Source organism: Thalia democratica, chromosome 3 (assembly GCF_965202585.1).
Source record: "Thalia democratica chromosome 3, ktThaDemo2.hap1.1, whole genome shotgun sequence".
Lineage (NCBI taxonomy): Eukaryota > Metazoa > Chordata > Thaliacea > Salpida > Salpidae > Thalia > Thalia democratica.
The window spans coordinates 81,857,678-81,883,703 of record NC_139167.1 but is presented as its reverse complement, the minus strand read 5'-3'; positions in this window follow the sequence as shown (position 1 = coordinate 81,883,703).

The window sequence follows — 26,026 nt, the reverse complement described above, 5'->3', positions numbered from 1 at the left end:
TTAAAACAATTGTATATAATTTTCAAATTTTATCACATTACAAGTTTTTATACAAAAATATCAAAATATATGTATTAACAAAAATGACTTACAGTTGTTCTTTGTACCAAGCTGTAGTTTTTAATAAAAACAAAAAAACTTTTAAAGCAGATTTTTTATTATACATTCATCTTATATAATTTTTTATCAAATTTTAGATTATAGTATATGTTTTGTATGTGTTAAAATAAAGTAAAATAGTTCAACAGAAATTGTTTAATATAGAATCTATTTAAGCTAATTTTTTATAAACTTAACTTTGTTCATGCTCTTCCCTAAAAAGTTTAACAAATTGACTGCGAAATATTATTATAGTTAAAAGTATTAAAGTTATGTAACGACAGTGTCCTCTAGCTGTCTTATTCACAAAGTATAAAATGATTGTAAAATTTCTGAGGTTTGCCTTTTTTTTTTCCGTCTGTTTAAAATATGTGACGCATTTCCGCAATGGGAGTTTTTTCAAAGATTATTTAATTACATTATAGGAAGCTTCCGCGAAAATAATTTTTTTGCCGAGACAAAAGCTAATTCTCTCAAAAAAAAATACCGCATTTAAACATTAGATTTACCGAACGCAGGCGGTTTTTATATTCTAAGAAATATATTCTAAACTCTTTGTTTATGACATTTAGCGTAAATCAACCTCTTTTTTCGAAGAATATTTTTTAATATAGTTTTAACTTTTAACTTTGTTATATATATATTAACCTAATTATTACTGTACAACAAAAAAACACGGAAATAATGCAACGGAAATCTATATAACTTATATTTTCATATATTTCTACTACTTAGAATATAAAATTTATTATCTAGATAAAAAACTAAAATAACCTTTCTCTGATGTAAAGCATGAAAAGATCTACATCTAACTTTTACTTATTAAAATACCAAATGAACTATGTCAGCATAACTAAAAACATAATTTTTTTCTAAAATATTTTCGTTTTAATGCTTAATTTCTATTTTTTATTTAAATAATCTATAAAATATAAAGGGCTAATCAGTAGAAACTTATACTGTGTAAAAAAAACAACAGTATTTAATATTTATTATGATATTAAAACTGAAACTTTAAACAACTGTAGCTTATAAATGTTTAATAAATGTAAAAACAAATGTTGATACATGCTTATAAACAAATTTTGTTTTTGTAATAATACCACCAAACCATTATTATGTATATATCAAAGATGATAAGAGTTTATTTTGAATAGAAAAGCTATTTATTCTTGTAAAAGACTGTTTTTAATTTAAAAACAGTTTTTTTTTATACTTTATAAGTTTCTGCGGGCAGTTAGTAAAAATATTTTTAGAGCAAAACTTAAAGTGGGCTTTTTTGCAAATTTTATAACAACAAACACAAAATATGTAGATCATTATGTTCCTTTTATAAGAAATCTTATTTTACTGTAAAACTGTACAACATCTATTTTTGTGCATTGTTTGTATAACAGTTTAAAAATAATGTTTATAAAAATATTATACGTTTTCCTACTGTTAATATCCGAAAAAAAAAATTATTACAGTTTAGTACGACGAAGTTTTGCAAACACATTTTTTAAATACAAAACAAATAACTTTTACATTTAGTTATATGCATTGTTTTGAATATGTTTTTGAATATAATAGTCATCAAACACATTTTCAACACATTAAGTTTTTTACAAAAATAAACTTTATATAGTCGGTTTAAAAATAAACACTTAGTGTAATTGTTATTTTTGATTAATTATAGTTTAAAGTTTTTAGTGTGTAAATTTTTTTTTATTTACGATACTATCAACGTAAAGTGTAGAAATAAAAATTATTTTTGCATCACGAGCTAAAAAATAAACATTTTCTTATAAACATGCTTTTAAATAGTACAATAATGAGTAATTTGTAGAATATAAAGTTAATAAAAACAATTAACTAATTTATTTTACGTTATGCAGGTTTAAAAAGAAAAAATTTTGCTTAAAAAATCGAACTTTAAGAAATGAAGTAAAAACAAAAAGAACTCAAAAAAACTGTAAACCGTAATATATGCAAAAAACTGTTTAAAAAAAAAAAACTTTATAACAATCATTTTGGATAGTACTATGTGTTAAACATTTTATGTAAGTTAATGATATACTTGTAGAAAATCAAACATATTAACAAAAATTATATAAAGAAGTTATAGAAATTTAATACTGCTATTGATACATTAGTTTTAAATGAAATCTACAAATTAAAAGGAAAAAAACAAAAATTTACACAAAAAAACTAAACTTTAACAGTTTCCATTTGAAAACTGACACAGAGCATAGTGGTTGTGCTTATAACAATTGTGATCAATAAGTCCACTTGGATGCTTGTAAGCGCAATGCTCATCATCTCCCGAATTACTTGGTTCACCGGGATACCATGAAAACATGATGTCACTGGCGTCTTGGCCGTCTGTGTACTTCCAAGCCCCCTCAGTTGTGGCGTCCGATATTCCAACCCAGTACCAATTAAAATTCTCAAGATCGCTAAAAAGTATGCTTTCTTTTCAACCGCTTAAAAATGGTGAAAATTGATTTGAAAATCGAGTTATTTTTAACGGATAAAGTTATGATCTTTTTGATCGAACTTAATGAAATGTTTTTTAATTTTATTCAATTCAATTACACCAACAAAATCATAATATATATATCTATAGTTTAATTAGCCGATTTTGACTACAAAATGTTTATTTGTTTTAATCAAATTAATTGTAAAAAGTTAGTTTGTTAATGTTAATGTTTAAAAAATTTGACATTAAATTTTCTGCCCAATTTGTTTCTTTGTAAAATTTCGTTTCTTGTGTAAACAATTAGTGCACAGCACAATGTTTTAAGACACTTGGTTTTAAAACGTTAAAATGTTTTTGTAAGAATTTCGAATGTCCTATAAAAACACACTTAAACGGCTTCTAATTGCAATTTTTTAAGTAAGCTTTAAAACATTTATTAATCATAAACAACTAACGCATGATAATTGACGCCAATATTTCCAAACAAGTTTGAAACGATCTCTCCACCTTGGCTTTCGCAATAGAACTTAGAAGCACCGTAATTTTGTTGTGATGAGGACAGGGCGAAACGAAAGCAGTTGTCTTTGAAATTGAATATTTTTTAAACTAAATATTTTGCAAAAGTAATGACTTAATGTGCTTATGGATATAACATATTTTTTTTCTTATAATAAAATTGTTGGATAGTTTATTTTATAATATAATCAAAAAAAATTACACTCACTTTTTTATAATAGTCTGTAAAACATTTCAGCTAAGAAGTTCTTTTTAATTTGTAAAAGGAAAATATTTAACTTATTGATGTTATTTTTTTTAGACTAAACTAATACATGTAAATCAAGTTTAACGTTCAACTACAAATTTAGTTTATAAATTTAATAGATACTAATGTACTCAAAAACTTTTTAAAGTTGTAGTTTTACAAAAAATGGTAAAACTTAAACACCTTTCAAGTTTTCACAATTCAATCCACTGTACCCATATTTGCAATGACAATGATAACTATCTTCTACCAATGTACACGTGCCACCATTTAAGCAAGGATTGGCATCGTTACAATATTCGAACAGGGAAACTGAGTCTTCACAGTGAGTGCTAATTGTTTAAAACTCATATCATGTAAACAGATACAAGTTTGGAAGGTATTTGAAACAACCATGTAGTGTAAAATCAAAGCTTTGAAGTTTTAAAGATCCATTTTGCTTATTTTTCATCGTTTTGATAAATTTTTTATGGTTTTTTAGCATGAAATTTTCCGCCGAAAACGATGGAAATGTTTATTTTTAAGCATTGGCAAGTTTAAAAAAAAAAGACAAAAAATTTCAAAAAAAGTTGTACTTGTTCATTTATCATTCAATTTTTTTGGTTAAAAATTTGCATATTTTTAATGATATTGTAATTTGCTTCAAGTTAATTTTGTTCTCAATTTAAGTAGCTTTAAGTAGACCATTATATTTTGTTTTCACAGTTTATTATAAACAAAACAATTTTATTAAACTATATTAAGATATAAATGATCTTCACTTGTTAAAAACAAAACAAAAAAAGTCATATGAAAAAAATGCAAGGTATATAAAAAGATAAAACATACATAAGTAAATCAAATTGAAAGTATTGAAAAACTTATGGTTTAATCAATGTTTAAAACAAAAATTTGTTACTCAAATGCATTAATGTTAACTTTGAAGTATGAAATGTAAGTTTTAAACTAGCTTATATAAAACTAATTGTAATTATCATGACTCCATTTAGTATGGTTTTTAGATAAAAGCTACTTTTGTTTGTAGAATATATCAATATAATTTGTTCTTTAAACGCTTTTTTCAATCTATTTAAAGTTCTTCAATAGATTCATTAGTTTTTTGCTATATTTTAAACATAGTGTGTAAAGTTAAGCTAAGCCTCAATGTCTTTGTAAATGTTTGTTAAGGTGTTTATTACTAATAATATCTCTATAACTATAGTGAAGCACTATTTTAAAATCAAATTAACAAATTAATAAGTTTGTACAGTAATATACACAAACTAAACTATTAATCTCAAGTTTAAGGTTATTGTACTAAATCAAAGTTAGAGTTAAAACATTTAAATTCACTTATACAGATTTTTTAAAGCAGTTAATGAACAGTTACAAATATAAACCTTTAGCTGATACAAAAATTTAAAGCTGGAATTTAAAATATAGCAGAGATATTTGTTTTGAACATAAATGGAGTACTAATACCTGCTAATTGTTTAAAACTCATATCATGTAAACAGATACAAGTTTGGAAGGTATTTGAAACAACCATGTAGTGTAAAATCAAAGCTTTGAAGTTTTAAAGATCCATTTTGCTTATTTTTCATCGTTTTAATAAAGTGTTTGGTGTCTTTTAAAGCAGAATTTTGTGCTGAAAACGATGGTGAAATTTATTTTTGAAAAAAACAAGGTTTAGAAAAGTTAGAGCCAAAAGTTGAAAATTAGCTTAAAACTGTCAAATTGAGAGAAGAGAGGCCTCGTGAATGTCACCAAGTGAATTTTTTGCACAAAGTTTTTATTTATTACGTAATTATACAAAAAATCTGTTTGCAGAAATTTCCAAAAAATTGCAATTCATTTCATAAAAGTTTTCTTGAAAGTGGTAGGCCATCAAATTTTTACTTTAACTTTCTTTACATATGTATTTTTAGAGTTTATCTTTTATATGTTGCTTTAAGTAATAAAAAGTACTCAAAGTACAAGCACATACAATTCAAAAACAATGACATAGTATGAAAAAAATCAATAAAATTTAAACTTGAACTGTTTATGCTTGAATAAAAAAGAAAACAAAACAAATCTACATTATCTGCATGTTGTCAAAGTTATTTAAATCAAGAGTCTTCTACTTTATTATGATATTCAAGGGTATTAATTATCTTTTTGTTCACAATTTCAAAGAAAAGTCATTACCTGTATGTTGTCAAAGTGGTTTAAATCTACAGTCTTCTACTTTATTGTGATAATCATGTTTTTTTTCTTTTTGCTCACAACTCCACAGAAAAGTGTTTACCTGTATTTTGAAAAACTGTCTTAAATCAAAAGACTTCTACTTTATTGTGGTAATCTTGTTTTTTTTTCTTTTTGTTCACAACTCCACAGAAAGGTGTTTACCTGTTTGTTGAAAAATTGTCTTTAATCAACAGTCTTCTAGTTTATTATGAAAATAATGTGTATTTTTATCTTTTTGTTCACAACTTTAAAGAAAAGTCTTTACCTTTATTTTGAAAAAATTTCATTTGTTTGATTCACTCTATATTCATAAACTCACTAAAAAGTCTTATGTTGAGCAGAAACAAAATGGGCATCTATATTTAGATGCTAGATCAATCATCTTTCTAATTCCTAATCAATACTGCTAACCATTTTGGTGAACCAAGTCAGTTCTTGGACTATTGCAGCTCTTAGTGAGGTTAGTTTCTTATTTAATTAAGATAGATAAATGTCATACAAGATTATTTTTCAAGGTTGCCAAGCACTTAATGTTTCAGTAACACTCAATTTTAAATACTTATAAATTACTGACTTGATTAATTTTTGTTTTTGTAAACATAAAGAATCATTAATATAATTTAGTGCTCAAACTCAATTGATATCAAGTAAAGTACATAATGCATTAACAGCTTTTGCTGCTTAGTTTCTAATTATATCTAAATTAAGTTGAATTTTACAAGGGTACAATTTTTGAATCAATTACTGGCAGCCTTGGTATTCATATTGTTATTAATTTTTTAAATAAATGTTTTATTATTATGTTTTTATCCACTAGTCAATTAAAGCAATAGTGTAAAATGTTTCTGTATAAGTGACATATTTCATTACATATAAACATATAAGAACACAAACAACATTTAGACAGCATGATCAACTGACTTATGTTTAGTTGGTGTTTTTGTATGTTTATATAACCAAGTTAGATAAAAGTCTGGTTTGTTTCAGTTAGTTATAGTGATTATAATTAAAAGTGGTAATAAAGTTCAATGTTTAAACATACTATAAGATTGATAATCATTAAGTAATTATTATAGTTGACAGAATTGTGATAAAAACTGTTACTAGCTGACAAAAACCAGACTGCTGTCTGACTATATATGGTGTTTATAAAAAGACAATGTTGTATAGACATGATAGACTTAGTTTTAAGGAATATTAATAATATTTCAAAATAGTCTTTGTCTGGAATTTTAATTGCGTGACATTATAAAATATTGTATCATAAGTATTTGTTTCATCTTCAACTTGATACTATGTGTAAGATTAAACCAAATGTTTTATGTTAGTTAATGAAATGCTATATAAAACAGATACTTATGATATAAAAAAATTCCTATGAAAGATTATTTAAACGATTAATAGTTAGATTTAGATATAATATACAAGCATGTTAGCTATATTTTTTGAACAAAAACTGTTCAAAACATGTTTAGAACTGTTAAATGTTTTTAGAATTATGTAGTACAGTGTAATAATTGACAATGCTAAACTGTATAAGAGTCTGGTTTGTTACTTAGAGTGGTTATAAAGTGCATTCAAAAGCAAATAAAAGAAAAAAATATTAACATTTAGAAACAATTGTTGATAATCCTTTAGTGTTTAACAGAGTTATGATAAATAAACTGTGACTAGCTGACAAAACCAGACTTTTATCTGACTACATATGATTGTTATATAGACATGTTAGACTTAGTTTTCTGGAATAACAATAATACTTCAAAATAGTCTTTGTCTGGAATTTCTATTGTGACATTATAAACTAACATAGGTGTTTATTTTATCTCAAACTTGATACTATGTATTGTGCAGCATTATTTCCAAGTGTTTTTTAGTAGTTTCAATATTCATACTATTAGATAGTGTCACAGTAAAGACTCTAAGCAAAGAGTATTTTGATAATTAATAAAAGTTTGTTTTTTATAAAGTATACAAGCATGTTAACTATTTAAATAAACTCTGTCAAAAACTGTTTAAATTATAAAATCACTAATATTCCTTTTGCATATTTTGTAACATTGTGTAGTAACTCAAGTGGTACTGTATTTTATTGGTTAAGCAATATAGTTTTAGACAGTGATTGTTTAAATTTAAATATGTTAATAATTAGATAAGGTAAGTTAAGCCACATTTTAAGTGGGTCGGCTGCAGTTGTAAGGCCTTGTATATGTTTTCATTCATAACATTATGAGGTGAAGTGATGATACAGCATAATATTAAAAAAAAATTACCAAAATACATAAAAATAAAATGAAAAACAAGTTTTACTACTCCAATAAAAATTAAATCAATCAAAATTGTAATATATTAGCCAATCAGAAGCGACGTTATAACTGCAGCCGGACCTTAGAACAACTTAAGATGCAAGTAGTTAACAAATTTTGAACAAAAAATAAATTGTTATTCACATGAAGAAGTATGGTTTACTTAGTAAGAATGTATTTCTATAAGGGACGCGATTTAAGAAGTACGCACCCGCATAGGTACGCACTAATTATTAAGGCCTCCCACACAAAATTTCACAAATGGGGGGAATCCCCTAAAGTGAAAATTGAGCGGGAAATTTTTGAGATTGATAATTAAAATTATTTTTTAAGGCATTTCGCCGGCTCCGCCGGCGAAAAATTTTTCACTTTTACTCCCAACCATTTTTTCTTAAAAACCTAATTACGCTTGGAGCCCAGTTAGTAAGCCTGACAGCCAAACCAGATAAAAGTGTGGTACTGAGCTCTAAGAAGTAGTTCGGTTTTGAGTTAAAGTGGTAGCGGACAGCTTTCGTTATTTGTGCAAAAGTCCCTTCCGCTGCGAGTTCCTCCTCCGGAGGAACTCTTGCTCTCGGGACTTTTGCACAAATAACGAAAGCCGTCCTTTAGGCCAGGTCCTTATGCTGGTCGGCACCTAATTAGTTTTTTGTTTGATGTACGAGTAGTTACGCAAGTTCTTTTAGTATGTTATTTTTCTCTTATATACTTGTTAGTATCAAGATGTATGTTTATATTAAATACAACTGAATTACAGTAAAGTTTTCTGTTTTATAGTATATAAAATTGATGTAGTACTCCAAACGGTACAGTTTTGGAGTAGACAATCAATTTATTATTCTATATATAACACTTCACTTATTGTAATTTGGTTTATTAATATCATTCTATTGTATTTTGCCTCACAAATTTACTAGTTGTACATACCAGTTAGTTTACCTATAAAAGTCTTCTATCTAATTTATGTTGCCTTAGCTTTATTGTTTTGTTCGTATTGTATGTTGTTAAGTAATTTAATTCTACTTATAGCTCAAGTTTAAGTAAAGACTGAACAGAGTTTTAGTTTTATTAACAGATATGTTTAATTTAAAAGTAAAATGTTTAATAGTATATACGTATAAGTAATTCGAATTATTCAAAAGTAGCACAACAGTTTTACGTTGTAGTTTACTTTATCAGTATCATTCTATAATTATATTCAAAAAGTTATATTAATTCAAGTTACCAAGTCTCATAAACTGCAAATAAATTCTTAGTTTAGTATTTAATTATACTTTAAACCAGCGGTTCTTAACTTATTTTTCATGTTTTGCCCATTATTGGAAAATAGTTACTTATAATATATAAATAGCTCATCATTTGTTTGTGTTACACTAGTAGATTACTTACTGAGATTTAAGAGTCGTTAGGCTTGGAAGAGAAAAAACAATGGTTGTGCAAAGTATGTAATTAATGTTGGTACATTGCATTCTTAATGGTACAGAACCATATACTTTTGTAAGTATTATATCTAAGGAACACTGTATGTGGAAGGTTTGTGCCACTTAGACAGAAACTAAGCTAAAATTTTCCATTTACATAAGTAAGTATTTACGTCTTAATTTGTAGAAAAAAGTTTAGGCCTCTTTTAAATTAAACTCTAATAAATCAGACTGTTTTTGTCCACAATTTTTCAAGTCATTTTGTAATATTTTTCATTTTTTCTTATTTACAATTATTACGTCATCACTTTGTAGTCTCCTACAGTATAAACTTAGTTTAGTATAAATTTTACTTACACCTTAGTTGTATATGTATGGTATGTTTTAAAAACTATTTAATTGCTCTATATTTTTAAGTTGAATAAAGTAACTTATATAGTAATGAATAACACTAACTATATGTACACGTATTGGATAATGTGCATATTGATTAAACTAACAGATACAAACATATATGGCAATTAGCTCTTAAATATTTTACTGCTGCATATAAATGAATCTAATTATTAAATTATAATCAACTCTTAACAATACTTAATCATTAATTATCATATTGTTGCGCTGGTTTATATGATCGATTCTAGTTTTATATCACAAACAACATATGTATTTATCTATAAATTTAAAACATTAAAATATTTCTTTCAAGTAATAATTACAGTTCAAATAAACATACCATTCAGGGCCTTTATGAGTTTAAAGGTCTCTATTAGATTTAACCATTTTGTATAACTTTATTTACCACTGTGTGTTAAAATGTATAAACAATGGTAGGTACAAAATTTTGATTAAATAAATCAAATACCGTTATAGTTTGAGGTTATTATTTTTAGTTATATTTTAATAAAAATTTTTGAGTGCCATCTAAGTCAAGGTTTTGGTCTACAGGGTTTTTTTATGTATATCATATACAATGCTTTCTAATGTCTTATATCTAAGCATAAATTTGCTGTTAATTAATTTGAAAGACATTAATATCCTTACTTACGTGTGTTTTAAATCACATCTTTTTAGTTTAAGCTTTTTAAGGTATATTTTTTCTCGGTTAATCTTAATACTGTTGATCATTTCAAATAAGCAAACATTTCGTCTAACAAAAATGAAGGTTTAACATTGTCTCTTAACTGTAGAAATGCCTGGGATTAATGTAGTTCAGCCTTAAATTCTTTATTATACTTCTGCTTAATTAGACATTACAATCAATAATTTTAAATTTTGTCAGCATTATAAGCAACCACGTGAATTTATTTGACATAAAAGTCCAGGCAGGTAAATTAGAATTCCTGGCATAGATGGTTTTATATTTTGGCACATTTTATTTATACCCATATCATTTTCATTACTGGCTGGTTCAACAAAATATCAAAACAAAAACAGAAATGCTGGTTTTCATTTAGATTTAAGCAACAAAAATCAAAACTGCCTTTAATAAGTACATTTACTCTGCTTATGCAGCTTTTGAATGGAAATTCTTTAAACATTAAAATTCACGTAAGCGTTATGTGTAAAAAAAAACAATTTTAAATAAAAATAATGTACATACTCTATATCATTTACGCACTTACGACGTCTTTTACCGAAACATAGTTTGCATAATAAAGTCTTCAAATAATAAAGAATAATATTTCTCCTCTAGTAATTGATACGTCTTTGTTTTTTTTTGTAAAATTCAAAGCATATAGCATTTATTAACTTCATATACCAGCATTGAAGGCATATCACAAGAGGTTAAGTGGTTTAGCGATAGTCAACTCGACTCGTGAGCCGAAGGTAGCGAGTTCGAGTCCAGCAATCAGCAGTTTTTGATGATAAAAATTTAGCAAATTCTTTTAGGTGAAATTGTTTAGTACCTTTAGTTATTTTAAAATCTTTCTGTGTACAACAGTAGCTTGTATAAGAGATATTATAAACGGTTTAATTGTAAAAATGCGTTCTTGCGGTTATATTTCCGTAACAGAATGTTAGTTTAGCTTTTTAGAATTCTCATAAAAAGATATAAATTTGAATTTTCAACATTGTAAATTTATTGATGTGTTAAGCTGACAAAATTCATTTTTTGAGAGTTAATTTAATTGCTAACTCGTTTCAATACTTGTTCAGACTTTGTAAAATTACGTTTCTTGACGACTAGATAAATATTAGATTTTGCACAAGTGTACAATAAATTTTAAAAGTTAACAAAATTTTCAATAAAAGTTCTGAAATCTAACATGAAAAACGTTAAATCAGACAAGGTACTACGTTTAACTCCTCATGATATTAATGACATAAAAGTTCATTTAAACTCAATAAATGCCTTTGTTCCCTGCCTACCTAAAATTAAACTTATCTTACATAGCATTAAAGAAACGTGTTTCTCTAATACCATACGAGACACGTTTAATCTGAGGTTGGCAAGAAAAGTATACTTCGTTTACACGTAAACAATTTTTACTTACATATACAACAACTTAAGTGAGTTGTTTTTGTAACAAAAAAAGAGGAAAAGTCTTTAAATTCATTTAATCAAATAACTTATAAGCTAGTGTATTAAAACAGCTAGTGTAGTAGGTATTTTTGCTACCTCTCGTTTAGTTACGTTCTCTTGATAAGTTACAAACTTTTGCTGCGGACGCAATTTTTTTAAATTAACAATAGTTTGTTAAACAGTTTGTTTACTTTATAAAGAAAAAAATATTTCCTCACACTTTAAGGGTCAACTAACCGGTTTCAACCCCCAACATCAAGGAGTTTCAACACCAGCGGAAGTTTTTACAGCACAACAACAGTACTTCAAATCACTCATGGCACATAACCTTCAAATGAACATGGGGCAGATCCCTCAAATGAACATGGGACAAAATCCACAAAAGACCACGACACAGATTCCACAAATGATGGTCAACCAGCAATTGATTGGTACCAATCACTTCCCCGGTAACAATCAGCTCCAAAACAGCAAGACTCATTTTCAACCAAAAAAAAATGATCAACCTTCTTTAATAACCAATGCGTATACGCAAAACCCGAACCGTGGTCAACACTTCACACCAAGTCACCCATATGTAGACAAGCAATTCGCAAACCAACCAGGTCAGTTGGCTTATGAGTTAAACAGACCACTTGTTCGTTTTCCTAGTTGTAATGTTCACTATTTTTTAACTATTTAGTTTTGTTTCTTACTGTGGTCTTTAAAATTGTTTTACTATAAACTTTAACTAGTTTTAAAGATCTAAGTAAATAAAAAATGTTTTTATTCTAATACTTTTAGACGATTATTTTTTATTTAGTAACATAAAAACAAAAACACTAAAAGACCTTGTATCATTCTCCTTATTATTAAATATTAGTGACATAGTAGATTTCTTTCTTAATTGGTAAAATTTATTTATTTTTTATAATTTATCTAATTTTTAAGTATTTATGCAAACTATGCTATAAGTTCAACAAATGTTTTTAGAAAAATAAAACTACACTTTGTTTTTGTTTGTACGGTTTTGAAAAACTTTTTTATAGTTTTTCTGCAAAGTTTTAAATTTAAAGAAAATTCAAGGTAATATTTTTTATATCGAGAAAGCTTGATTATGAGGTAACTTATAGTTCGTTTAACTTGAGGTCTAAATTAAACTTTATATTTATAATGAATAGTATAATTTTATTAAAAAACGTGCTTTAAGCAGTTTTAATGAATCTCGTTTGTAATTTAATTAAAATTTTAAGTATATTTTGTGATACTTGATTATTGGGTAACTCATAGTTCGTTTAACTTAAGGTCTAAATTAAACTTTAAATTTATATTTATAATGATTAGCACAACTTTATCAAAAATGTGCTTAAATCAGTTTAAATGAATCTCGTTTGTAAAAATTTAACTAAGTTAGACGACATTTCAACAGAATCTTCTAGAAAAAGTAAATATGTACTTTTTTTTTGTTTGAGAATTTTCATATAAAAAAGAACTTATTCGTTTACATAAGAACTCAAATATGTTTTTTAGTGTCTATGTTATAGTCAAAGTGCTTAACTTATTTTACAAATCAACTTTATATTGTGATTTTCCTCTGTTAAACACTTACTATAAAAGTTATAATGAAACTTTGTATGTATACTTTTCAGATTGTTATTATTTTAGTCTAAAAGCTGAATAACTTTACAGGCCGTGTGAAAACTGGACCTAAGTTTTTTACAGAACATAGAGGTAATCAACAAACCTCTCAAGAAATTCTACCAAATAACCAAAGTGACTTAAATACTAAAGGTAAACATATGTACATTTTAAATCAAATAAAAAACCACTTTTATATTCTGAATAAATGTTTAATACAAAAGTGTCATATTTTTTTAATACTTATGTGTGTGTAAATTGTCATTTAAAAATTTATTAGTTTTTGTTATTTTTAAGAATTTGTTTTTGTTAAACAAGAATATTTTCGGATTTAGATTTTAGAAATGGCTGTTAAAACTAAAATTAGATTTTTTAAATTTAGAAAAAAAATTCTGCTAGTAATATTTTTTAAGTTTTTTCTATGAAAATCTGTTGAGTCTATAAAAAGTTGGTTTTTATTAGCTAAATATTCTACTGAATAATAATGATAAAACTAAAAACTATATTTGCTGTTTTTAAGAAAAGTTTATTATTTTTACTAAAAGAAATTGTAAATGATGATTCGAAAAACAACAATTTAAACTCAAATGAAGAAATAATGGAAGAAATTGATCCTGAAAGGCCAGAACCTCATGACTTGAATTCTAAAGATGAAAATTCAACAGACTTAGACAACAACTCAACAAAATCTGCTGTAAAAAGTAAATATTTTGGTTATTTTTTTTGATTAACAATAATTTGGTGGTCCAAAATCCTGCAAAGACTTGTAGTTTGAAAAATTTGACCAAAAAAACTAGAAAAACATGTAACTTTTAAAAATTTATAGCAGAGATATTTGTTTTGAACATAAATGGAGTACTAATACCTGCTAATTGTTTAAAACTCATATCATGTAAACAGATACAAGTTTGGAAGGTATTTGAAACAACCATGTAGTGTAAAATCAAAGCTTTGAAGTTTTAAAGATCCATTTTGCTTATTTTTCATCGTTTTGATAAATTTTTTATGGTTTTTTAGCATGAAATTTTCCGCCGAAAACGATGGAAATGTTTATTTTTAAGCATTGGCAAGTTTAAAAAAAAAAGACAAAAAATTTCAAAAAAAGTTGTACTTGTTCATTTATCATTCAATTTTTTTGGTTAAAAATTTGCATATTTTTAATGATATTGTAATTTGCTTCAAGTTAATTTTGTTCTCAATTTAAGTAGCTTTAAGTAGACCATTATATTTTGTTTTCACAGTTTATTATAAACAAAACAATTTTATTAAACTATATTAAGATATAAATGATCTTCACTTGTTAAAAACAAAACAAAAAAAGTCATATGAAAAAAATGCAAGGTATATAAAAAGATAAAACATACATAAGTAAATCAAATTGAAAGTATTGAAAAACTTATGGTTTAATCAATGTTTAAAACAAAAATTTGTTACTCAAATGCATTAATGTTAACTTTGAAGTATGAAATGTAAGTTTTAAACTAGCTTGTATAAAACTAATTGTAATTATCATGACTCCATTTAGTATGGTTTTTAGATAAAAGCTACTTTTGTTTGTAGAATATATCAACATAATTTGTTCTTTAAACGCTTTTTTCAATCTATTTAAAGTTCTTCAATAGATTCATTAGTTTTTTGCTATATTTTAAACATAGTGTGTAAAGTTAAGCTAAGCCTCAATGTCTTTGTAAATGTTTGTTAAGGTGTTTATTACTAATAATATCTCTATAACTATAGTGAAGCACTATTTTAAAATCAAATTAACAAATTAATAAGTTTGTTCAGTAATATACACAAACTAAACTATTAATCTCAAGTTTAAGGTTATTGTACTAAATCAAAGTTAGAGTTGAAACATTTAAATTCACTTATACAGATTTTTTAAAGCAGTTAATGAACAGTTACAAATATAAACCTTTAGCTGATACAAAAATTTAAAGCTGGAATTTAAAATATAGCAGAGATATTTGTTTTGAACATAGTTGGAGTACTAATACCTGCTAATTGTTTAAAACTCATATCATGTAAACAGATACAAGTTTGAAAGGTATTTGAAACAACCATGTAGTTTAAAATCAAAGCTTTGAAGTTTTAAAGATCCATTTTGCTTATTTTTCATCGTTTTAATAAAGTGTTTGGTGTCTTTTAAAGCAGAATTTTGTGCTGAAAACGATGGTGAAATTTATTTTTGAAAAAAACAAGGTTTAGAAAAGTTAGAGCCAAAAGTTGAAAATTAGCTTAAAACTGTCAAATTGAGAGAAGAGAGGCCTCGTGAATGTCACCAAGTGAATTTTTTGCACAAAGTTTTTATTTATTACGTAATTATACAAAAAATCTGTTTGCAGAAATTTCTAAAAAATTGCAATTCATTTCATAAAAGTTTTCTTGAAAGTGGTAGGCCATCAAATTTTTACTTTAACTTTCTTTACATATGTATTTTTAGAGTTTATCTTTTATATGTTGCTTTAAGTAATAAAAAGTACTCAAAGTACAAGCACATACAATTCAAAAACAATGACATAGTATGAAAAAAATCAATAAAATTTAAACTTGAACTGTTTATGCTTGAATAAAAAAGAAAACAAAACAAATCTACATTATCTGCATGTTGTCAAAGTTATTTAAATCAAGAGTCTTCTACTTTATTATGATATTCAAGGGTATTAATTATCTTTTTGTTCACAATTTCAAAGAAAAGTCATTACCTGTATGTTGTCAAAGTGGTTTAAATCTACAGTCTTCTACTTTATTGTGATAATCATGTTTTTTTTCTTTTTGCTCACAACTCCACAGAAAAGTGTTTACCTGTATTTTGAAAAACTGTCTTAAATCAAAAGACTTCTACTTTATTGTGGTAATCTTGTTTTTTTTTCTTTTTGTTCACAACTCCACAGAAAGGTGTTTACCTGTTTGTTGAAAAATTGTCTTTAATCAACAGTCTTCTAGTTTATTATGAAAATAATGTGTATTTTTATCTTTTTGTTCACAACTTTAAAGAAAAGTCTTTACCTTTATTTTGAAAAAATTTCATTTGTTTGATTCACTCTATATTCATAAACTCACTAAAAAGTCTTATGTTGAGCAGAAACAAAATGGGCATCTATATTTAGATGCTAGATCAATCATCTTTCTAATTCCTAATCAATACTGCTAACCATTTTGGTGAACCAAGTCAGTTCTTGGACTATTGCAGCTCTTAGTGAGGTTAGTTTCTTATTTAATTAAGATAGATAAATGTCATACAAGATTATTTTTCAAGGTTGCCAAGCACTTAATGTTTCAGTAACACTCAATTTTAAATACTTATAAATTACTGACTTGATTAATTTTTGTTTTTGTAAACATAAAGAATCATTAATATAATTTAGTGCTCAAACTCAATTGATATCAAGTAAAGTACATAATGCATTAACAGCTTTTGCTGCTTAGTTTCTAATTATATCTAAATTAAGTTGAATTTTACAAGGGTACAATTTTTGAATCAATTACTGGCAGCCTTGGTATTCATATTGTTATAAATTTTTTAAGTAAATGTTTTATTATTATGTTTTTATCCACTAGTCAATTAAAGCAATAGTGTAAAATGTTTCTGTATAAGTGACATATTTCATTACATATAAACATATAAGAACACAAACAACATTTAGACAGCATGATCAACTGACTTATGTTTAGTTGGTGTTTTTGTATGTTTATATAACCAAGTTAGATAAAAGTCTGGTTTGTTTCAGTTAATTATAGTGATTATAATTAAAAGTGGTAATAAAGTTCAATGTTTAAACATACTATAAGATTGATAATCATTAAGTAATTATTATAGTTGACAGAATTGTGATAAAAACTGTTACTAGCTGACAAAAACCAGACTGCTGTCTGACTATATATGGTGTTTATAAAAAGACAATGTTGTATAGACATGATAGACTTAGTTTTAAGGAATATTAATAATATTTCAAAATAGTCTTTGTCTGGAATTTTAATTGCGTGACATTATAAAATATTGTATCATAAGTATTTGTTTCATCTTCAACTTGATACTATGTGTAAGATTAAACCAAATGTTTTATGTTAGTTAATGAAATGCTATATAAAACAGATACTTATGATATAAAAAAATTCCTATGAAAGATTATTTAAACGATTAATAGTTAGATTTAGATATAATATACAAGCATGTTAGCTATATTTTTTGAACAAAAACTGTTCAAAACATGTTTAGAACTGTTAAATGTTTTTAGAATTATGTAGTACAGTGTAATAATTGACAATGCTAAACTGTATAAGAGTCTGGTTTGTTACTTAGAGTGGTTATAAAGTGCATTCAAAAGCAAATAAAAGAAAAAAATATTAACATTTAGAAACAATTGTTGATAATCCTTTAGTGTTTAACAGAGTTATGATAAATAAACTGTGACTAGCTGACAAAACCAGACTTTTATCTGACTACATATGATTGTTATATAGACATGTTAGACTTAGTTTTCTGGAATAACAATAATACTTCAAAATAGTCTTTGTCTGGAATTTCTATTGTGACATTATAAACTAACATAGGTGTTTATTTTATCTCAAACTTGATACTATGTATTGTGCAGCATTATTTCCAAGTGTTTTTTAGTAGTTTCAATATTCATACTATTAGATAGTGTCACAGTAAAGACTCTAAGCAAAGAGTATTTTGATAATTAATAAAAGTTTGTTTTTTATAAAGTATACAAGCATGTTAACTATTTAAATAAACTCTGTCAAAAACTGTTTAAATTATAAAATCACTAATATTCCTTTTGCATATTTTGTAACATTGTGTAGTAACTCAAGTGGTACTGTATTTTATTGGTTAAGCAATATAGTTTTAGACAGTGATTGTTTAAATTTAAATATGTTAATAATTAGATAAGGTAAGTTAAGCCACATTTTAAGTGGGTCGGCTGCAGTTGTAAGGCCTTGTATATGTTTTCATTCATAACATTATGAGGTGAAGTGATGATACAGCATAATATTAAAAAAAATTACCAAAATACATAAAAATAAAATGAAAAACAAGTTTTACTACTCCAATAAAAATTAAATCAATCAAAATTGTAATATATTAGCCAATCAGAAGCGACGTTATAACTGCAGCCGGACCTTAGAACAACTTAAGATGCAAGTAGTTAACAAATTTTGAACAAAAAATAAATTGTTATTCACATGAAACAGTATGGTTTACTTAGTAAGAATGTATTTCTATAAGGGACGCGATTTAAGAAGTACGCACCCGCATAGGTACGCACTAATTATTAAGGCCTCCCACACAAAATTTCACAAATGGGGGGAATCCCCTAAAGTGAAAATTGAGCGGGAAATTTTTGAGATTGATAATTAAAATTATTTTTTAAGGCATTTCGCCGGCTCCGCCGGCGAAAAATTTTTCACTTTTACTCCCAACCATTTTTTCTTAAAAACCTAATTACGCTTGGAGCCCAGTTAGTAAGCCTGACAGCCAAACCAGATAAAAGTGTGGTACTGAGCTCTAAGAAGTAGTTCGGTTTTGAGTTAAAGTGGTAGCGGACAGCTTTCGTTATTTGTGCAAAAGTCCCTTCCGCTGCGAGTTCCTCCTCCGGAGGAACTCTTGCTCTCGGGACTTTTGCACAAATAACGAAAGCCGTCCTTTAGGCCAGGTCCTTATGCTGGTCGGCACCTAATTAGTTTTTTGTTTGATGTACGAGTAGTTACGCAAGTTCTTTTAGTATGTTATTTTTCTCTTATATACTTGTTAGTATCAAGATGTATGTTTATATTAAATACAACTGAATTACAGTAAAGTTTTCTGTTTTATAGTATATAAAATTGATGTAGTACTCCAAACGGTACAGTTTTGGAGTAGACAATCAATTTATTATTCTATATATAACACTTCACTTATTGTAATTTGGTTTATTAATATCATTCTATTGTATTTTGCCTCACAAATTTACTAGTTGTACATACCAGTTAGTTTACCTATAAAAGTCTTCTATCTAATTTATGTTGCCTTAGCTTTATTGTTTTGTTCGTATTGTATGTTGTTAAGTAATTTAATTCTACTTATAGCTCAAGTTTAAGTAAAGACTGAACAGAGTTTTAGTTTTATTAACAGATATGTTTAATTTAAAAGTAAAATGTTTAATAGTATATACGTATAAGTAATTCGAATTATTCAAAAGTAGCACAACAGTTTTACGTTGTAGTTTACTTTATCAGTATCATTCTATAATTATATTCAAAAAGTTATATTAATTCAAGTTACCAAGTCTCATAAACTGCAAATAAATTCTTAGTTTAGTATTTAATTATACTTTAAACCAGCGGTTCTTAACTTATTTTTCATGTTTTGCCCATTATTGGAAAATAGTTACTTATAATATATAAATAGCTCATCATTTGTTTGTGTTACACTAGTAGATTACTTACTGAGATTTAAGAGTCGTTAGGCTTGGAAGAGAAAAAACAATGGTTGTGCAAAGTATGTAATTAATGTTGGTACATTGCATTCTTAATGGTACAGAACCATATACTTTTGTAAGTATTATATCTAAGGAACACTGTATGTGGAAGGTTTGTGCCACTTAGACAGAAACTAAGCTAAAATTTTCCATTTACATAAGTAAGTATTTACGTCTTAATTTGTAGAAAAAAGTTTAGGCCTCTTTTAAATTAAACTCTAATAAATCAGACTGTTTTTGTCCACAATTTTTCAAGTCATTTTGTAATATTTTTCATTTTTTCTTATTTACAATTATTACGTCATCACTTTGTAGTCTCCTACAGTATAAACTTAGTTTAGTATAAATTTTACTTACACCTTAGTTGTATATGTATGGTATGTTTTAAAAACTATTTAATTGCTCTATATTTTTAAGTTGAATAAAGTAACTTATATAGTAATGAATAACACTAACTATATGTACACGTATTGGATAATGTGCATATTGATTAAACTAACAGATACAAACATATATGGCAATTAGCTCTTAAATATTTTACTGCTGCATATAAATGAATCTAATTATTAAATTATAATCAACTCTTAACAATACTTAATCATTAATTATCATATTGTTGCGCTGGTTTATATGATCGATTCTAGTTTTATATCACAAACAACATATGTATTTATCTATAAATTTAAAACATTAAAATATTTCTTTCAAGTAATAATTACAGTTCAAATAAACATACCATTCAGGGCCTTTATGAGTTTAAAGGTCTCTATTAGATTTAACCATTTTGTATAACTTTATTTACCACTGTGTGTTAAAATGTATAAACAATGGTAGGTACAAAATTTTGATTAAATAAATCAAATACCGTTATAGTTTGAGGTTATTATTTTTAGTTATATTTTAATAAAAATTTTTGAGTGCCATCTAAGTCAAGGTTTTGGTCTACAGGGTTTTTTTATGTATATCATATACAATGCTTTCTAATGTCTTATATCTAAGCATAAATTTGCTGTTAATTAATTTGAAAGACATTAATATCCTTACTTACGTGTGTTTTAAATCACATCTTTTTAGTTTAAGCTTTTTAAGGTATATTTTTTCTCGGTTAATCTTAATACTGTTGATCATTTCAAATAAGCAAACATTTCGTCTAACAAAAATGAAGGTTTAACATTGTCTCTTAACTGTAGAAATGCCTGGGATTAATGTAGTTCAGCCTTAAATTCTTTATTATACTTCTGCTTAATTAGACATTACAATCAATAATTTTAAATTTTGTCAGCATTATAAGCAACCACGTGAATTTATTTGACATAAAAGTCCAGGCAGGTAAATTAGAATTCCTGGCATAGATGGTTTTATATTTTGGCACATTTTATTTATACCCATATCATTTTCATTACTGGCTGGTTCAACAAAATATCAAAACAAAAACAGAAATGCTGGTTTTCATTTAGATTTAAGCAACAAAAATCAAAACTGCCTTTAATAAGTACATTTACTCTGCTTATGCAGCTTTTGAATGGAAATTCTTTAAACATTAAAATTCACGTAAGCGTTATGTGTAAAAAAAAACAATTTTAAATAAAAATAATGTACATACTCTATATCATTTACGCACTTACGACGTCTTTTACCGAAACATAGTTTGCATAATAAAGTCTTCAAATAATAAAGAATAATATTTCTCCTCTAGTAATTGATACGTCTTTGTTTTTTTTTGTAAAATTCAAAGCATATAGCATTTATTAACTTCATATACCAGCATTGAAGGCATATCACAAGAGGTTAAGTGGTTTAGCGATAGTCAACTCGACTCGTGAGCCGAAGGTAGCGAGTTCGAGTCCAGCAATCAGCAGTTTTTGATGATAAAAATTTAGCAAATTCTTTTAGGTGAAATTGTTTAGTACCTTTAGTTATTTTAAAATCTTTCTGTGTACAACAGTAGCTTGTATAAGAGATATTATAAACGGTTTAATTGTAAAAATGCGTTCTTGCGGTTATATTTCCGTAACAGAATGTTAGTTTAGCTTTTTAGAATTCTCATAAAAAGATATAAATTTGAATTTTCAACATTGTAAATTTATTGATGTGTTAAGCTGACAAAATTCATTTTTTGAGAGTTAATTTAATTGCTAACTCGTTTCAATACTTGTTCAGACTTTGTAAAATTACGTTTCTTGACGACTAGATAAATATTAGATTTTGCACAAGTGTACAATAAATTTTAAAAGTTAACAAAATTTTCAATAAAAGTTCTGAAATCTAACATGAAAAACGTTAAATCAGACAAGGTACTACGTTTAACTCCTCATGATATTAATGACATAAAAGTTCATTTAAACTCAATAAATGCCTTTGTTCCCTGCCTACCTAAAATTAAACTTATCTTACATAGCATTAAAGAAACGTGTTTCTCTAATACCATACGAGACACGTTTAATCTGAGGTTGGCAAGAAAAGTATACTTCGTTTACACGTAAACAATTTTTACTTACATATACAACAACTTAAGTGAGTTGTTTTTGTAACAAAAAAAGAGGAAAAGTCTTTAAATTCATTTAATCAAATAACTTATAAGCTAGTGTATTAAAACAGCTAGTGTAGTAGGTATTTTTGCTACCTCTCGTTTAGTTACGTTCTCTTGATAAGTTACAAACTTTTGCTGCGGACGCAATTTTTTTAAATTAACAATAGTTTGTTAAACAGTTTGTTTACTTTATAAAGAAAAAAATATTTCCTCACACTTTAAGGGTCAACTAACCGGTTTCAACCCCCAACATCAAGGAGTTTCAACACCAGCGGAAGTTTTTACAGCACAACAACAGTACTTCAAATCACTCATGGCACATAACCTTCAAATGAACATGGGGCAGATCCCTCAAATGAACATGGGACAAAATCCACAAAAGACCACGACACAGATTCCACAAATGATGGTCAACCAGCAATTGATTGGTACCAATCACTTCCCCGGTAACAATCAGCTCCAAAACAGCAAGACTCATTTTCAACCAAAAAAAAATGATCAACCTTCTTTAATAACCAATGCGTATACGCAAAACCCGAACCGTGGTCAACACTTCACACCAAGTCACCCATATGTAGACAAGCAATTCGCAAACCAACCAGGTCAGTTGGCTTATGAGTTAAACAGACCACTTGTTCGTTTTCCTAGTTGTAATGTTCACTATTTTTTAACTATTTAGTTTTGTTTCTTACTGTGGTCTTTAAAATTGTTTTACTATAAACTTTAACTAGTTTTAAAGATCTAAGTAAATAAAAAATGTTTTTATTCTAATACTTTTAGACGATTATTTTTTATTTAGTAACATAAAAACAAAAACACTAAAAGACCTTGTATCATTCTCCTTATTATTAAATATTAGTGACATAGTAGATTTCTTTCTTAATTGGTAAAATTTATTTATTTTTTATAATTTATCTAATTTTTAAGTATTTATGCAAACTATGCTATAAGTTCAACAAATGTTTTTAGAAAAATAAAACTACACTTTGTTTTTGTTTGTACGGTTTTGAAAAACTTTTTTATAGTTTTTCTGCAAAGTTTTAAATTTAAAGAAAATTCAAGGTAATATTTTTTATATCGAGAAAGCTTGATTATGAGGTAACTTATAGTTCGTTTAACTTGAGGTCTAAATTAAACTTTATATTTATAATGAATAGTATAATTTTATTAAAAAACGTGCTTTAAGCAGTTTTAATGAATCTCGTTTGTAATTTAATTAAAATTTTAAGTATATTTTGTGATACTTGATTATTGGGTAACTCATAGTTCGTTTAACTTAAGGTCTAAATTAAACTTTAAATTTATATTTATAATGATTAGCACAACTTTATCAAAAATGTGCTTAAATCAGTTTAAATGAATCTCGTTTGTAAAAATTTAACTAAGTTAGACGACATTTCAACAGAATCTTCTAGAAAAAGTAAATATGTACTTTTTTTTTGTTTGAGAATTTTCATATAAAAAAGAACTTATTCGTTTACATAAGAACTCAAATATGTTTTTTAGTGTCTATGTTATAGTCAAAGTGCTTAACTTATTTTACAAATCAACTTTATATTGTGATTTTCCTCTGTTAAACACTTACTATAAAAGTTATAATGAAACTTTGTATGTATACTTTTCAGATTGTTATTATTTTAGTCTAAAAGCTGAATAACTTTACAGGCCGTGTGAAAACTGGACCTAAGTTTTTTACAGAACATAGAGGTAATCAACAAACCTCTCAAGAAATTCTACCAAATAACCAAAGTGACTTAAATACTAAAGGTAAACATATGTACATTTTAAATCAAATAAAAAACCACTTTTATATTCTGAATAAATGTTTAATACAAAAGTGTCATATTTTTTTAATACTTATGTGTGTGTAAATTGTCATTTAAAAATTTATTAGTTTTTGTTATTTTTAAGAATTTGTTTTTGTTAAACAAGAATATTTTCGGATTTAGATTTTAGAAATGGCTGTTAAAACTAAAATTAGATTTTTTAAATTTAGAAAAAAAATTCTGCTAGTAATATTTTTTAAGTTTTTTCTATGAAAATCTGTTGAGTCTATAAAAAGTTGGTTTTTATTAGCTAAATATTCTACTGAATAATAATGATAAAACTAAAAACTATATTTGCTGTTTTTAAGAAAAGTTTATTATTTTTACTAAAAGAAATTGTAAATGATGATTCGAAAAACAACAATTTAAACTCAAATGAAGAAATAATGGAAGAAATTGATCCTGAAAGGCCAGAACCTCATGACTTGAATTCTAAAGATGAAAATTCAACAGACTTAGACAACAACTCAACAAAATCTGCTGTAAAAAGTAAATATTTTGGTTATTTTTTTTGATTAACAATAATTTGGTGGTCCAAAATCCTGCAAAGACTTGTAGTTTGAAAAATTTGACCAAAAAAACTAGAAAAACATGTAACTTTTAAAAATTTATAGCAGAGATATTTGTTTTGAACATAAATGGAGTACTAATACCTGCTAATTGTTTAAAACTCATATCATGTAAACAGATACAAGTTTGGAAGGTATTTGAAACAACCATGTAGTGTAAAATCAAAGCTTTGAAGTTTTAAAGATCCATTTTGCTTATTTTTCATCGTTTTGATAAATTTTTTATGGTTTTTTAGCATGAAATTTTCCGCCGAAAACGATGGAAATGTTTATTTTTAAGCATTGGCAAGTTTAAAAAAAAAAGACAAAAAATTTCAAAAAAAGTTGTACTTGTTCATTTATCATTCAATTTTTTTGGTTAAAAATTTGCATATTTTTAATGATATTGTAATTTGCTTCAAGTTAATTTTGTTCTCAATTTAAGTAGCTTTAAGTAGACCATTATATTTTGTTTTCACAGTTTATTATAAACAAAACAATTTTATTAAACTATATTAAGATATAAATGATCTTCACTTGTTAAAAACAAAACAAAAAAAGTCATATGAAAAAAATGCAAGGTATATAAAAAGATAAAACATACATAAGTAAATCAAATTGAAAGTATTGAAAAACTTATGGTTTAATCAATGTTTAAAACAAAAATTTGTTACTCAAATGCATTAATGTTAACTTTGAAGTATGAAATGTAAGTTTTAAACTAGCTTGTATAAAACTAATTGTAATTATCATGACTCCATTTAGTATGGTTTTTAGATAAAAGCTACTTTTGTTTGTAGAATATATCAACATAATTTGTTCTTTAAACGCTTTTTTCAATCTATTTAAAGTTCTTCAATAGATTCATTAGTTTTTTGCTATATTTTAAACATAGTGTGTAAAGTTAAGCTAAGCCTCAATGTCTTTGTAAATGTTTGTTAAGGTGTTTATTACTAATAATATCTCTATAACTATAGTGAAGCACTATTTTAAAATCAAATTAACAAATTAATAAGTTTGTTCAGTAATATACACAAACTAAACTATTAATCTCAAGTTTAAGGTTATTGTACTAAATCAAAGTTAGAGTTGAAACATTTAAATTCACTTATACAGATTTTTTAAAGCAGTTAATGAACAGTTACAAATATAAACCTTTAGCTGATACAAAAATTTAAAGCTGGAATTTAAAATATAGCAGAGATATTTGTTTTGAACATAGTTGGAGTACTAATACCTGCTAATTGTTTAAAACTCATATC